The sequence below is a fragment of the Schistocerca americana genome, chromosome 3 (genome assembly GCF_021461395.2).
Source record: "Schistocerca americana isolate TAMUIC-IGC-003095 chromosome 3, iqSchAmer2.1, whole genome shotgun sequence".
NCBI lineage: Eukaryota > Metazoa > Arthropoda > Insecta > Orthoptera > Acrididae > Schistocerca > Schistocerca americana.
Window position 1 is genome coordinate 951484324 of NC_060121.1, and position 13617 is coordinate 951497940.

Below are 13617 nucleotides of genomic sequence, written 5' to 3' on the forward strand. Positions count from 1 at the left end.
TTGGAAACGTTCTGAAACGGTGCATTTGTGGGTAGTCATGCGATAAAGTATTCAGGACAGTTCAAATCTTTGTTAATATGTCATTACTAGAGTATCGTTTATTAGTTTTGTCCATCTAACGGAATGGATGCTGTATTTTCAATTTTGTGTACTTCATTAACGAAACAGACACTCACAAAACTTCAAACCTCGAAACTATGTATTTATCCGCAGTTTCTTCTGTCAAAAATAACACACGGAACGACAGAATGCGTGGATTGTTTCCCAGTTGGCAGTTGATTTTCAAAGGCAAATTACGAATTGCGTAATTGGAATCAAATTTGTCACTAAACAACGCTTTCCTCCTAAGGGTTTCATCATTACATTTACATTCTTCCGATTGGGATATACTGTCAGTTCCGTCTGTTATTGAATAATAAGACTGTAATGTTAAATCTGCTGACGTAGATGGCTTGAGACCGTTGCTTTCAGATTCCTTGGAGGAGTTTTCAGTAATGTCATCCTGATAGTCGGTATTCCTGAATATCCTCAGGGTCTCTTATACAGAAGGATAGTTGATGAGAAAAACGTAATGATGGCAATACTGATGAGCGGTGACATGAAGCGTAGTCGAAAGCACCAAAACGAGATCACAACAGGCAGCGTTGTAGTGAGAACTGTGAGAAGCTACTGAGGGATCGGGCGGAAAAACAGCAAACAACTCTTACGCAGCGCAACTATAATCGTAATTAGTGCTAAGGGGAAGTAAGTAGACTAGAGTTAACTCATAAAAAGCGTTGAAGGGAATCCTAGTAAACTCGTCAACACCACTCTGGGGAGCAGAGGAGGATGACGAGTTAACTCTTCAACAGCTGTCAGAAAGAATGAGCTAGAACCGTCACGATTATAGTAGCGCATCTCTGAATTCCTACAACGTCCTAAACGTCCTTCGTTTCCCAACCTCAGCGAATCGAGAGCTCGAAGCAGTATCTTAGGCGTTTGTGATTGTGGAGGCGAAACCACTGCACAGGCGGACAAGAGGGTAGGGAATAAGAGACTGTGTGGACGTTTGTAATAAGGAATGTGTTTGCGTTACGTTTTCTTTTGTATTTATATGAGCAGTGCAGTCAGACACATCGAGTAACTACGTTGACAAGTTCAAAATGGTTGAAATGGCTCTGAGCACTATGGGACTCAACTGCTGAGGTCATTAGTCCCCTAGAACTTAGAACTAGTTAAACCTAACTAACCTAAGGACATCACAAACATCCATGCCCGAGGCAGGATTCGAACCTGCGACCGTAGCGGTCTTGCGGTTCCAGACTGCAGCGCCTTTAACCGCACAGCCACTTCGGCAGGCCGTTGACAAGTATTAACATATAAACATTATAAAGTGCGCGAGTGCGTCTGCTTAGTCCGGCGCGAGTAATGAGTGAATGGGCAAATATCTATTAGGAACACTACGAATGTAGGTTTTGGACAGTTCGGAATGTGGGTCTCACGGGGCGTGCAAGGGATAAATCCCTGCAGTCGCATTATCCTCTGTGCCCTCGGTGGCTCAGATGGATAGAGCGTCTGCCATGCAAGCAGGAGATGCCGGGTTCGAGTCCCGGTCGGGGCACACAATTTCAGCTGTCCCCATTGGTGTATGTCAACAACACCTGTCGGCAGCTAAGAGTTACGATTATCATCATAACATTATAAAATGTTAACCTTCTTTCTCTGTTTGAGCTCACTCTCCACAAATATGTTTGGCTGACGGCGATAATCGGCAGAAATGCGAGACATCATATTAAAAGTGATTGTGAAAGTTATGAGTGACGTGGCGCAAAAAATTACTGAGAACTGCTTTAGGTAAGGGTTGGACAGTTAATGGATGAGTTAGGATAGAAGAAAAAATTCATACCAGCAATTGCGGCCAAATTTAAGTCCTAAGTCGCTGTTGACCAAGAAGACATCGAATAAACCCGTAGATTCCCCAATGTCCGCTTACGTGTTGTAATACGTACTTGACAATGAGACCAAAGGCTGCATAAGTTTCGTGGAATTGGTCACGTTGTTAGAATTCCTGACTTGATCGTAGCTCTCTATGCCGCTGAGAACCAACATTTATTTTCGCTGTCGTTTTCAGCCCGATAAGTTGTAAAAGACGACGCTTCCCTTCCGGGCCAGGAAGGGCGGGATTTGCGTAGAAAGTGAACAGCCGGCTGCTCAGATAGCTCACCCCGCACCCCACGAATATTCACCTCTGGCTCCACATTTTATCTACCGGTCGTGCGATTGATTACGAAATTGCCGCCCGCTATAATAAAATCAAACGGTAAATCAGAGCGCTACCGTAAAGTTGTCTGAAAAATAGCCCGACTTCCGTCGCGACACGACTGCTGGCTTCCGCGAGAGGTGGAGCGCAGTCCATCGACTGGACATTTAAATGCAGCCCTTCGTCGAACGGGGCCGATAAAATGCGGACTAGCGACCATTTGTCTGGTGCAGAGGCGAGAGAAGAGGTGAGCGTGAAATATTTAGAATACACCTGTGTTTGTTCTGCCAGCATCGGTGACGCGCGTATCGTCACATAAATATGAAGAGCTCCAGCGTAAGAGTGATTAAATAAGAAACCAAAGGGACCACGCGAGTGGATAGACAGGAGGGTCCTGTATTGGAATACATCCGCGCCAAATGAAACCAACAACAGTTTTCCCTGAAAATTACGAGACCCGACGCGGAACTCCATGACATCTAAACCTAACGATACACTGTTATTCTCATCCATATTTCAAATTTTTGTTTACATTTCCGACGAGGTCGTTAGTCATTGTTGTGCTGCTCAAATATCCAACTGCGGGATGCAAAGAGTCAACAACGCACTGCCGTTGGGATATATTACATTTACTGAACCATAAATCTATGCAATTGCAGTAGTAGGGATGGTTGTGACGATTCATTTTGACGACGTATTTCTTTCCACCAGTTGAAAAATTTTTGGCGTTTACTACTTTATTTGCAATAATAACTAGCCGTGGTAGTAAGGACACAAATGAAATATACGAAAACTTTGTCCGTATCCAGACTGCAGTGCGATAACGAAATTACAAGAGAAATAAGTCAGTGACAAAAGCAAAATGCAGACGATAATGTGGAATTTCTCAGAGGAGTTCACGGATATACGCGATATACGAGACGGAAACGCAATCCTCAGTGACTCGTGAGTGTAAGCAAAGATGGGTAAAGAAAGTTGGAGTGGTCGAAAGAAAGGTGGATGAGAACAGACATTGATGTCTAGTATTTGATGAAAATAATAATAATACTAATAGAACAAAACTGCGCTTTAGTTGCCAGTAATTTTTTAATTTATTTCACGACTGCTTTCGAAGCACAAAGCTTGATATTCAGGTGCCATCAAATAATTATGAGATCATAAATGTAATCTTCAGGTGCCAACAAATAATGTTGGTGAATGTGTGGTGAATGGACCAGTCAATGATGGGAAGTCACACCAACTTGAAACAAACCCATGGGAGCATAGGACCAGTAACCACAGCGTCCGCCTGTCCAGGTTGCTGGTCCTACGCTTCCAAGGATTTGTTTGACGTGGGTGTAATTCCTCGTGACTGACTTGCCCAATCGCCACACATTTTTGATCTCGTAATTATCTGTTGGCACCTGAAGGTGAAGCTTTATGGTTCGAAACCAGTCGCGGAATAAAATAAGAAATAACTAGCAAATTAAGCGGATTTTCATTCTGTGAATATATTCCTCAGTAGTGAATATTCACTTGATCAAATATCAATAACATTAAGCTTAGCAGAAAACACAGCTTTACCCCAGGTGGCCACCAATCCACCGGTGTCAGGAGCGATACAGCCAGACTGTCGGATTCTGGGGCTTCTAGACTGAAATGCAGTAGGAGTCCTCTGGCCAACTTCACCCAAACGCCAAAAACTTTTTTGGCACGCTAAATATAAATAGCTTGTTACGAGCAGGAAACTGGCGTTACTTAGCAGTTCTGTTCACACGAAGCTATTGCGCAAACATCAGCACTATCGACAGGCTACACTACATACACGCCCAATATGTATCCTAGAGAAATCACATACCTCCGTATCTGGCTGACACCGAGGTATCTGACTAGGCTGGAAACTTACATGGTGGGGGGAGGGGGGCGGGGTTGGAATCATATAAAATACATTGTCAACAGAGCGCACGTGAGGCTCAAACAATTCTACCCAATGCCCAACATGGAAAGTACACTGAATATGAGGGTGTCGAGGTCCATATGCATGACACTGATTAGGCCTCTGATGACGTACGCGGCTACCGTCTAGTGATACGCAGCTCCTATACTCCTGCGCCGCCTGCAGAGCATATAGAACAAAGTGCTACGCACCGTTAGCAATGCTCCACGCTAAACCCGCACCGTAGATCTTCACAATGAATACCGCTTTGAAACCCTCAAGGAAGTATTAAAAAACTCGCCACGTGACTATATAGGAACTCGAGACACTCGGACAACCCTTTCATCCTTACTCTGTGAAACTATGACAGCGGCAGAAGACACTATTAACTAGGGCATAACAATCTATGGCAAGCTAACACAGACCTACAAGCAACAACATCAGCAAGCCCCTGCAAATCAGAAACATTGACTGGATATGCTAGCTGCTATTAAAGGCTACAGCAGGGAAACCGATAAGCTCGCTCACTAACGTACAAACAATCCTACAGCACTACCCTACACTGTGAATCGGATACACGACCTATCGGACCGTGAACGACAATGAACCTAACTGTTACAGGTACGCTGACGCTGACCTAGAAGCCAACACCGGTACCGAGCTGCTGCAGCCGAGTAACACCACGGAAGCCTGTCACAGGCAGCAAGAAAACCGCTACTGCTCTTACAACCCGACCCAAGTATCACAGAGGTTTTTCCCTAAGCTCTTGCCTTGGCACTTTTTTTCCCTCTGCCCTTCAAACCGCTACCCTTCGTTCAGCTTTCGACCCAATCTATCTTCAGATGAACGCGTATTAATGGGTAATCATAACCAGGCTCACGCAAGCATCGCAGTACGTGCATCCTGGGAGACTTCACTTAGTGAAAGCTAACCAATATGCAGAGATGGCAGTAATTCTTTTTTGATGGCCATCATGCTGGGGTGTGGGCGTGGAGGGACTCCACCCTGTTATAGAAAGCTTGCATGACTCAAACAAACCAAATTTACAAATACTGGCACTCGAAGAAAGATATCTGGCTGACAAAAATACAATAGATTTTTGGCAACTAGAGATTTTTCAAAAGTAAAACAGATAAACGAATAATTAAGAAAACACCACTTTTTGGCGTCGCCTTTGCAGTCAAGAGAGACATAATCACTTCAATTGTAAATGTGAATTCAGTAAACAACAGACTAAACAGTCACCGTGAAGTGTGCAAATAAAACATACACACTGATAATGTATACATGTAAAATAAAACTAATCACGAAAAGGTAGAGAAATTATGGGAAGTACTAGAAAAAGAACGTTTATAAAATTCTCCCAAACCCACTCAAAATCATGCTAGGCGATTTCTGTGCAAAGGAATTCAAAGAAAGAAAGTTCACAAAAACGGGTGGAAATTTCCAATCGCATAAAAGGGCCAAGCAGAACGGACGAAGATTAGTTAAACTCCGCAAAACATTCAACTTTAAAATCATGTCAAATTACTCAAAAAGAAACCATGGAAACAGATGACAACAAGATCACAGAACTCATTCATCGATGAATCCCATATTAGGCACGTAGCAATCTCTTAATCAAACCATTGAGAAACTGTGAGAGTCCAAGTCATAAATGGTGGTTGCCGAAACGAGATGTCGTCGTAGGCTACCCAAGGAACCGTTTTTTGCTTGGCAACACCGTAGCTCATTCTGTACGGGACACATGGGACCTTAAGGCTACCAAAACTTTTCGCCCCCGTATTCTCGTGGATGGAAACCAGTGACTTGTTATTTTATCATATTATGAGAAGTTGAAAAAATCATTTTCTGATAGACATTTTCAGAATGAGGACGAGGTGATTTTCGAGGTGGAACATTTCCTGGAGATAATGAAAGACAAATAGCGACACCGGTCGCATAAGGACATTTAAATATTCAGTGGCGACAAGCGAAATTTTTTTCCAGTGGTCACCCTAAGAGCCTCCGTTATCCGAACATGCTTCCTTCCCATACAGCATAAACTCCCAACTTATCACACACTACCTTTGTAGTGACCCCTCCCCTCCCCCCCGTCTACCACCTCATTGCTCGGAACCTTCAGCTTGATTCCCACAAAAGATCGGACCTAGGGTGCATCAACATAAAATAAAAAGATATCATGAAAAGCCGTCAAGGTGTAATATATTACCATTACATGTGTTGTGTATGTTCTTTTGGACACGCCCGAAAGGACGTTACACGTATAATAGTTGCCTGAACAGCGTAGGTACAGACTTATACAACCAATATCTCCCTCAAGTCATCCACCATTGGAAAATATGAGTTTCCATGAAGCTCTAACACCAATACCAGATTAATTGTTTGAGTATGATGATTAAAAATTCATGAGAACCCCACATAGTTTCAGGAAATACTGTCTGTAAATGCTCTGGATGCAGTAGCATGTTTCAACAACGTCAGCATTTGTGCATACAGTTTGTGTGGCGATCAATGCGGAATGTAGTGACAAGTTTTGAATATGTGCTGCTCAGGAAAAACCCATAGCATTTCTACAACATTTTACCTCAGCCCATCCTTCAGTGTTTACAGCAAGTATAACAACTGCTAGCGATAACAGGAGGGGATTAACTCTATTCAAATACATATTTCATCAGAGTTCAACGTCTATGAATTGGTTTTCGCAGACTACGTGTAACAACAATGTTGTCTCCAACCGTGAACTACCAAGCTAGATAATTGGTGACAACATCGTTGTTACAAGTGGGCTGTAAAAACAAATGCATAGATGTTGGCCACTGATGGAATCAGCGTTAGTTAAGACCTGAAGATGGTCTACTGAAGCACCGAAACTGATAGCCATATAATACATAACATCGTAAGGACGGCTGTAGGTGTTCCATTTTATTACATAATTGGTTAGTTATGAGAAGAAAATAAAAACTGAAAAAATGGGAGGGAGGGAGAAAATGTTTTGACATCTCGATACGTTGAAAGTACGAGACGTTGTTGAAAACTTCAATGGGTGTTTTAAGTAAGAGGCCATGAACTGATAACTTTAAGAAATGAAACAGTGAAGGCAGCAGAAGAAAACTAGAAAAGCCGATAATGGTCAACAGAAATCCTTGAATAAGTTGAGATACTGCTTCATATCGACTGTAAAAGAAATTACAAAAATTGAAAAAAATTAAGCACACAAAAAAGAAAACAGAGATAAAAATATTAAACTGGAAGTGCAGTATAACAAAAGGAGAATATCTACAGGAAAATGTAAAGATGTGTAATCACTCATAACTACAGGAAGGAATAGATGCAACGTATATGACAGCTGAAGAAATCTGTGGAGAAAATAGGAAGCGCCAATAGTTTTATCAAGAACTCAGACGGGGAACACTAGGAGGGAAGGCTGCCAGATGGAAGAAGTGTACACGACAACTGTCCAAAAGAAATGAACTGAAGGACAGTGTTATGGAATGGGAAGAAGAGGTGATGATGATGTGGGGGCTTTGTAACATTGCAGAGCTTGATTGAGTCGTACAAGGCATCTGGAGTAGACGAGACTCCCTCGCAATTATTTAGATCCCTGGGTGAACCAGCTATGAAACTGCTATTACACTTGGTATACGCGATAAATGAGACACAAGAAATCGCCTCAGATTACAACAAAAATGTGGTAACCCCAACTGCAAAGAATGCAGCTATATGAGACCGAAGCATTAGTATCGAAAATATAAAAACAAATTATTTGCGGAAGAATGACAAGAACAAGAAAATCAATCTCGGGGAAAATCAGTTCGGCTTCCGGAGATGCACTATGTGATCAAAAGTATCCGGAAGCAACCCAAAAACATACGTGTTTCATATTAGGTGCATTGTGCTGCCACCTACTGCCAGGTACTCCATATCAGTGACCTCAGTAGTCATTATACATTGTGAGAGAGCAGAATGGAGTGCTCGGCGGAACTCACAGACTTCGAACGTGGTCAGATGATTGGGTGTCGTGTCATACGTCAGTACGCGAGATTTCCACACTCATAAACATCCCTAGGTCCACTGTTTCCGATGTGATAGTGAAGTGGAAACGTGAAGGGGCACGTACAAGAACAAAAGCGCACCAGCCGACCTCGTCTGTTGACTGACAGAGAGCGCCGATAGTTGAAGAGGGTCGTAACGTGTAATAGGCAGACATGTATCCAGACCATCACACAGGGATTCCAAACTGAATCAAGATACACTGCAAGTACTATGACTGTTAGGCAGGAGTTAAGAATACTTGGATTTCATGGTCGAGCGGGTGCTCATAAGCCACACATCATGCCGGTAAATGCCAAACGATGCCTCGCTTGGTGTAAGGATCGGAAACGTTAGACTATTGAACAGTGGAAAAACGTTGTGTGGAGTGACGAATCACGGTACAGAATGTGGCGATCCGATGGCAGGGTGTGGGTATAGCGAATAGCCGGTGAATGTCATCTACCAGCGTGTGTAGTGCGAAGAGTAATGTTCTGGGGCGGTGGTGTTATGATGTGGTCGTGTTTTTCATGGATGGGGCTTGCACCCCTTGTTTTGCGTGGCACTGTAACAGAAAAGGCCTACATTGATGTTTTAAGCACATTCTTGGTTCCCACTGATTTAGAGAGCAATTCGGGGATGGCGATTGCATCTTTCAACACTATCGAGCACCTGTTCATAATGCACGGCCTTTGGCGGGGTGGTACACGACAATAGCATCCCTGTGATGAACAACCCTGCACAGAGTACTGACCTGAGTCCTATAGAACACCTCGATACCTCTCGTCAGTGCAACACTCCGTGAAAAATGGGCTGCCATTTGGGGAACCTTCTAGTTAAAAAAAAATGGTTCAAATGACTCTGAGCACTATGGGACTACTTAAACCTAAATCACCTAAGGACGTCACACACATCAATGCCGGAGGCAGAATTCGAACCTGCGACCGTAGCGGTCGCGCAATTCCAGACTGTAGCGCCTAGAACCTCTCGGCCACTCCGGCCGGCGAAACCTTCCAGTACTTGACTGAACGTAGGCCTGCGAGAGTGGAAGCTGTCATCAAGGCTAACGGTTGGCCAACACCATACTGAATTCCAGCGTTACCGATGGAGGGCGCCACGAAATTTTATGTCACCTGCAGCCAGGTGTCCGTATACGTTTGATCATATAGTCTATATATATAAATAAGTGAACCGCTACAGACGCTTAAGATTTATCTTAGATTGAAAGAAAGGTGAACCTAGAGTTATAGCTTTAGAAGATTTAAATAAAGCTGTAGAAAGCGGTTACCGAAACACTGTTTGAACATCTTGTTGCTACTAGTTATCTCCTTCGACGTGTTTTGTTTCTGAATAAATCACATAGCGTACTAAAAGTGCTGTCGATTCCTTTCAACATACTCGTATATTCCCATTGTCTGGTGCAAGTCTTACTATTTGATGCCAATTCGGTGACGTGCACGTTAAAACGATGATGGGAGGGAATGATAAGGACAACACAAACATCCAGGCCCTGAACGAAGAAAATCTCAGATCCGGCCGAGATTCAAACAAGGGACCCAGTCATCTAGAGACAACATTGCTAACGACTAAATCAGGAGCTGCGAGAAGTGATAACCTGCCACTCTTTTTTTTAAATCTCTTCTTAGCTTTAAAGTGTCTTTCTTGATCTTCCACCTTAATCACACCTACTTTTGCATTGTGGATCGGCGCCTGGCATTGTAATGTAGCCCTAATTTTCTAAGAATTTCGAACATCGTCTTCCAACTTATACCGTCCAGTATCCCCCAAAGACAATCTGCGTGTCCGTATCTGCAGTAATAGAAACTGTAATGAATTTAAGTGTTCAAATTTTTAGGGTAACTATAAAACCAAAGGGACGAAATATGACAGTCAAAATGATTTCGCCTCTAGTTTTCCTTCCATGCAAGGAAGGCTACGTCTCAAAATTAAAGTTAATTGCATCCTATATCAGAGGAGTTTTCAGTAAATGCCACCTTCAAGTCATAAGCAGGGAGTTATGAACAGCAGCAGGGGAGGGGACGGGCGGAAATTAACCGGAAATTCGTGCAGCTTCTTCCACACGAAAGGGCGCCAGGGGTTGGGGTGTCTTGTGCTAGGAGCCTAGCACAGTGCAACAAAGAGAGCGAGCGGCTGGCTGGTTGCTTTCCTCAAGGGGTGTTTGCTGACGTCGGGATAGCAGAGAAGCTCCTCGAACAACATGTAACGGGATATATTAATTTCCTAGTCTCTTGAGAATATTATTACCTCATTGCAAGAAGAACGTGCTCGTTCTCTTTCTCCCTGTTTTGTTTGTTGGTTTATTCATTTTATATTGCTAGCAAAAAAGGCAAGCGTAGAATCAGTCGGGTATCTTTATCCCTTAAATTTATTACTAGAATGTCCGCCCCAGTAGCTGAGTGGTCAGCGTGACGGATTGCCGTCCTCTGGGCCCGGGTTCGATTCCCGGCTGGGTCGGAGATTTTCTCCGCTCAGGGACTGGGTGTTGTGTTGTGTTCATCATCATTTCATCCCCATCCGGCGTGCAGGTCGCCCAATGTGGCGCCGAATGTAATAAGACCTGCGATATGGCGGCCGGACCTGCCCCGCGAGGGGCCTCCCGGCCAATGACGCCAAACGCTCATCATCATCATCATTACTAGAATAAGTACAATGTTAAGCGTAATGTTAGTTAGGCTTTAGTAAAGGCAAAGTACCAGAGAAGCATAAACATATGAGCCTTAGGGCAGCACAGTGAGCATTTAGCTGACGGAAATCTTTCGTCGCTTTTCCCCACTCTCAGGTCACAAAAACGGCATCGCAAGCAGTTTTCATTGTACAAACTCATCATCAGGTGAGATGTATAAAAAGAAAGAAACTGTGGAACTAAGTTAAAATCTGAAACCAACGCTATATGCAGTTGTACTAGATATGGATTACTCGTTCTTTTCGTGAGGATAAAACCAGAAATTCGGCATCAGAAAAAAGTAGTTCATAAAAAATACTGTCAAGTGTGTGTAATGTTCCGCTTTTCCCTGAACTTCACTTAGGCCAAACGAACTTATCCTTTGACCTCCGCATTAAAGAACAACGTAGGCAGTAAATACGATGCTTTTGGTTCTCGTTCGAAAAATTCATACATAAAGTACGACACACAAATCAATATCTTCATAGCAGCCACTATCTTGTTAAGGGATGTATATTCACAATATACATAAATGACCCTGTGGATGACATCGGAAATTCACTGAGGCTTTTTGCGGATGATGCTGTGGTATATCGAGAGGTTGTAACAATGGAAAATTGTACTGAAATGCAGGGGTACCTGCAACGAACTGACGCATGGTGCAGGGAATGGCAATTGAATCTCAATGTAGACAAGTGTAATGTGCTTCGAATACGTAGAAAGAATGATCCCATATCATTTAGCTACGATATAGCAGGTCAGCAACTGCAAGCAGTTAATTCCATAAATTATCTGGGAATACGCATTAGAAGTGATTTAAAATGGCATGATCATACAAAGTTGATCGTCGGTAAAGCAGATGCCAGACTGAGATTCATTGGAACAATCCCAAGGAAATGCAATCCGAAAACAAAGGAAGTAGGTTACAGTATGCTTGTTCGCCCACTGCTTGAATACTGCTCAGCAGTGTGGGATACGCACCAGATAGGGTTGATAGAAGAGATAGAGAAGATCCAACGGAGAGGTGCGCGCTTCGTTACAGGATCATTTAGTAATCGCGAAAGCGTTACGGAGATGATAGATAAACTTCAGTGGAAGACTCTGCAGGACAGACGCTCAGTAGCTCGGTACGGGCTTTTGTTGAAGTTTCGTGAACATACCTTAACCAGTATATTGCTCCCTCCTACGTATATCTCACGAAGAGACCATAAGGATAAAATCAGAGAGATTAGAGCCAACACAGAGGCATGCCGACAATCCTTCTTCCCACGAACAATACGAGACTGGAGTAGAAGGGAGAACCGATAGACGTACTCAAGGTACCTTCCGCCACACACCGTCAGGTGGCTTGCGGAGTATGGATGTAGATGCAGATGTAGATGCTATTTGCATACACTTGAAGAAAATGACTTACGTACCGATTTTAATAAAATAACTACATAGTTCGTTTATGACGAAATGAATTTCGCAACTAGACCTTTTTAGAAGTTTTTTTCTGATCTGGTAAGATGTCTCTCCTTTCTGTTTCTTGCTTTTTTTCCTCCGTTGGAGATCATTCTCTGTGCTGGTTTGTAGCGTTTTGTTGTAGCTTGTCGGCATACCGACTGTCTGGTGCACATTAGTGACCGCTGGTAACCAATTTAGCGCCAGTCGATCGCGACTGTAGATGGCGCCATCTAACTCACATCTCGCTTACCAATTTTTACGTTGAGGGGCTACACATTACAATAAATCTTGTATTGCAATTATTTTTAATTTTATTTTACTTAGTTAAGAGTTACAGGCTTCGTACTACACTAAGGTGCCAAGTCATGGGATAACGCCCAATGTCGTGTCGGACACCGTTTTGCCAGGCATAGTGCAGCAGCTCGGCGTGATATCGACTCAACGTGTCGTTGGAAGTCCCCTGCAGAAGTACTGAACCATGCTACCTCTCCAACCGTCCATAATTGCGAATGTGTTGTCGGTGCAGAAATTTGTGCACCAACTGACCTCACGATTACGTCCCACAAATGTTCGACGGCATTCATGTCGGGCGATCTGGGTGGCCAAATCATTCGTCTCAATTGTTCAGAATGTTCTTCAAACAATTGTGGCCAGGTACCATGGCTCATTCTCATCCATTTAAATTCGATCGTTGTTTGGGAATATGACGTCCATGAATGGCTGGAAATGGTTTCCAGTTATCCGAACATAACCATTTCCAGTCACTGATGGCTGCTGCTGGACCAGAGGACCCAATCCATTCCATGTGAATACAGCCCACACCATTGTGGAGCCACCAACAGCTTGGACAGAGCCTTGTTGACAACTTGAGTCCATGCTTTCGTGGGGTCTGCACCAGACTCGAACCTTATCATCGGCTCTTACCAATGGAAATTGGGACTCATTTGACCAGGCCATGACTCTCCAGTCGTCCAGGGTCCAAGCGATGTGGTCACGAGCCCAGGAGAGGCGCTGCAGACGATGTCGTGCTGTTAGCAAAGCCACTCGCATAGGTCGTCTGCTGCCATAGCCCATTAACGCCTACATTCGCCCAATGTCCTAATGTATAGGTTCGTAAATCTGGTCCTATCAGTGAACCAGACTGTGCCTTCAGACAGTGTTTCTCGTCTATGTGAAGAATTTGCAGACATTTTTGCACCGGGCCTTGGTTTCTCTAAGAACTATAAAGCACATTTGGAACTGAAAGTAAACGCGCAACCGAAATTTTTCAGAGCGCGCTATGTTCCCCACGCATTGCGTGAT

At 43.6% G+C, this 13617-nt stretch overlaps 1 non-coding gene across 1 annotated transcript; it reads left to right on the forward strand.

Annotated features, from left to right (window-relative positions):
- Nucleotides 1-1525: 1525 nt before the first annotated feature.
- Trnaa-ugc lies at nucleotides 1526-1600 on the forward strand. Its single transcript has one exon. It is a non-coding gene; the product is annotated as a tRNA-Ala (tRNA).
- Nucleotides 1601-13617: the final 12017 nt, after the last annotated feature.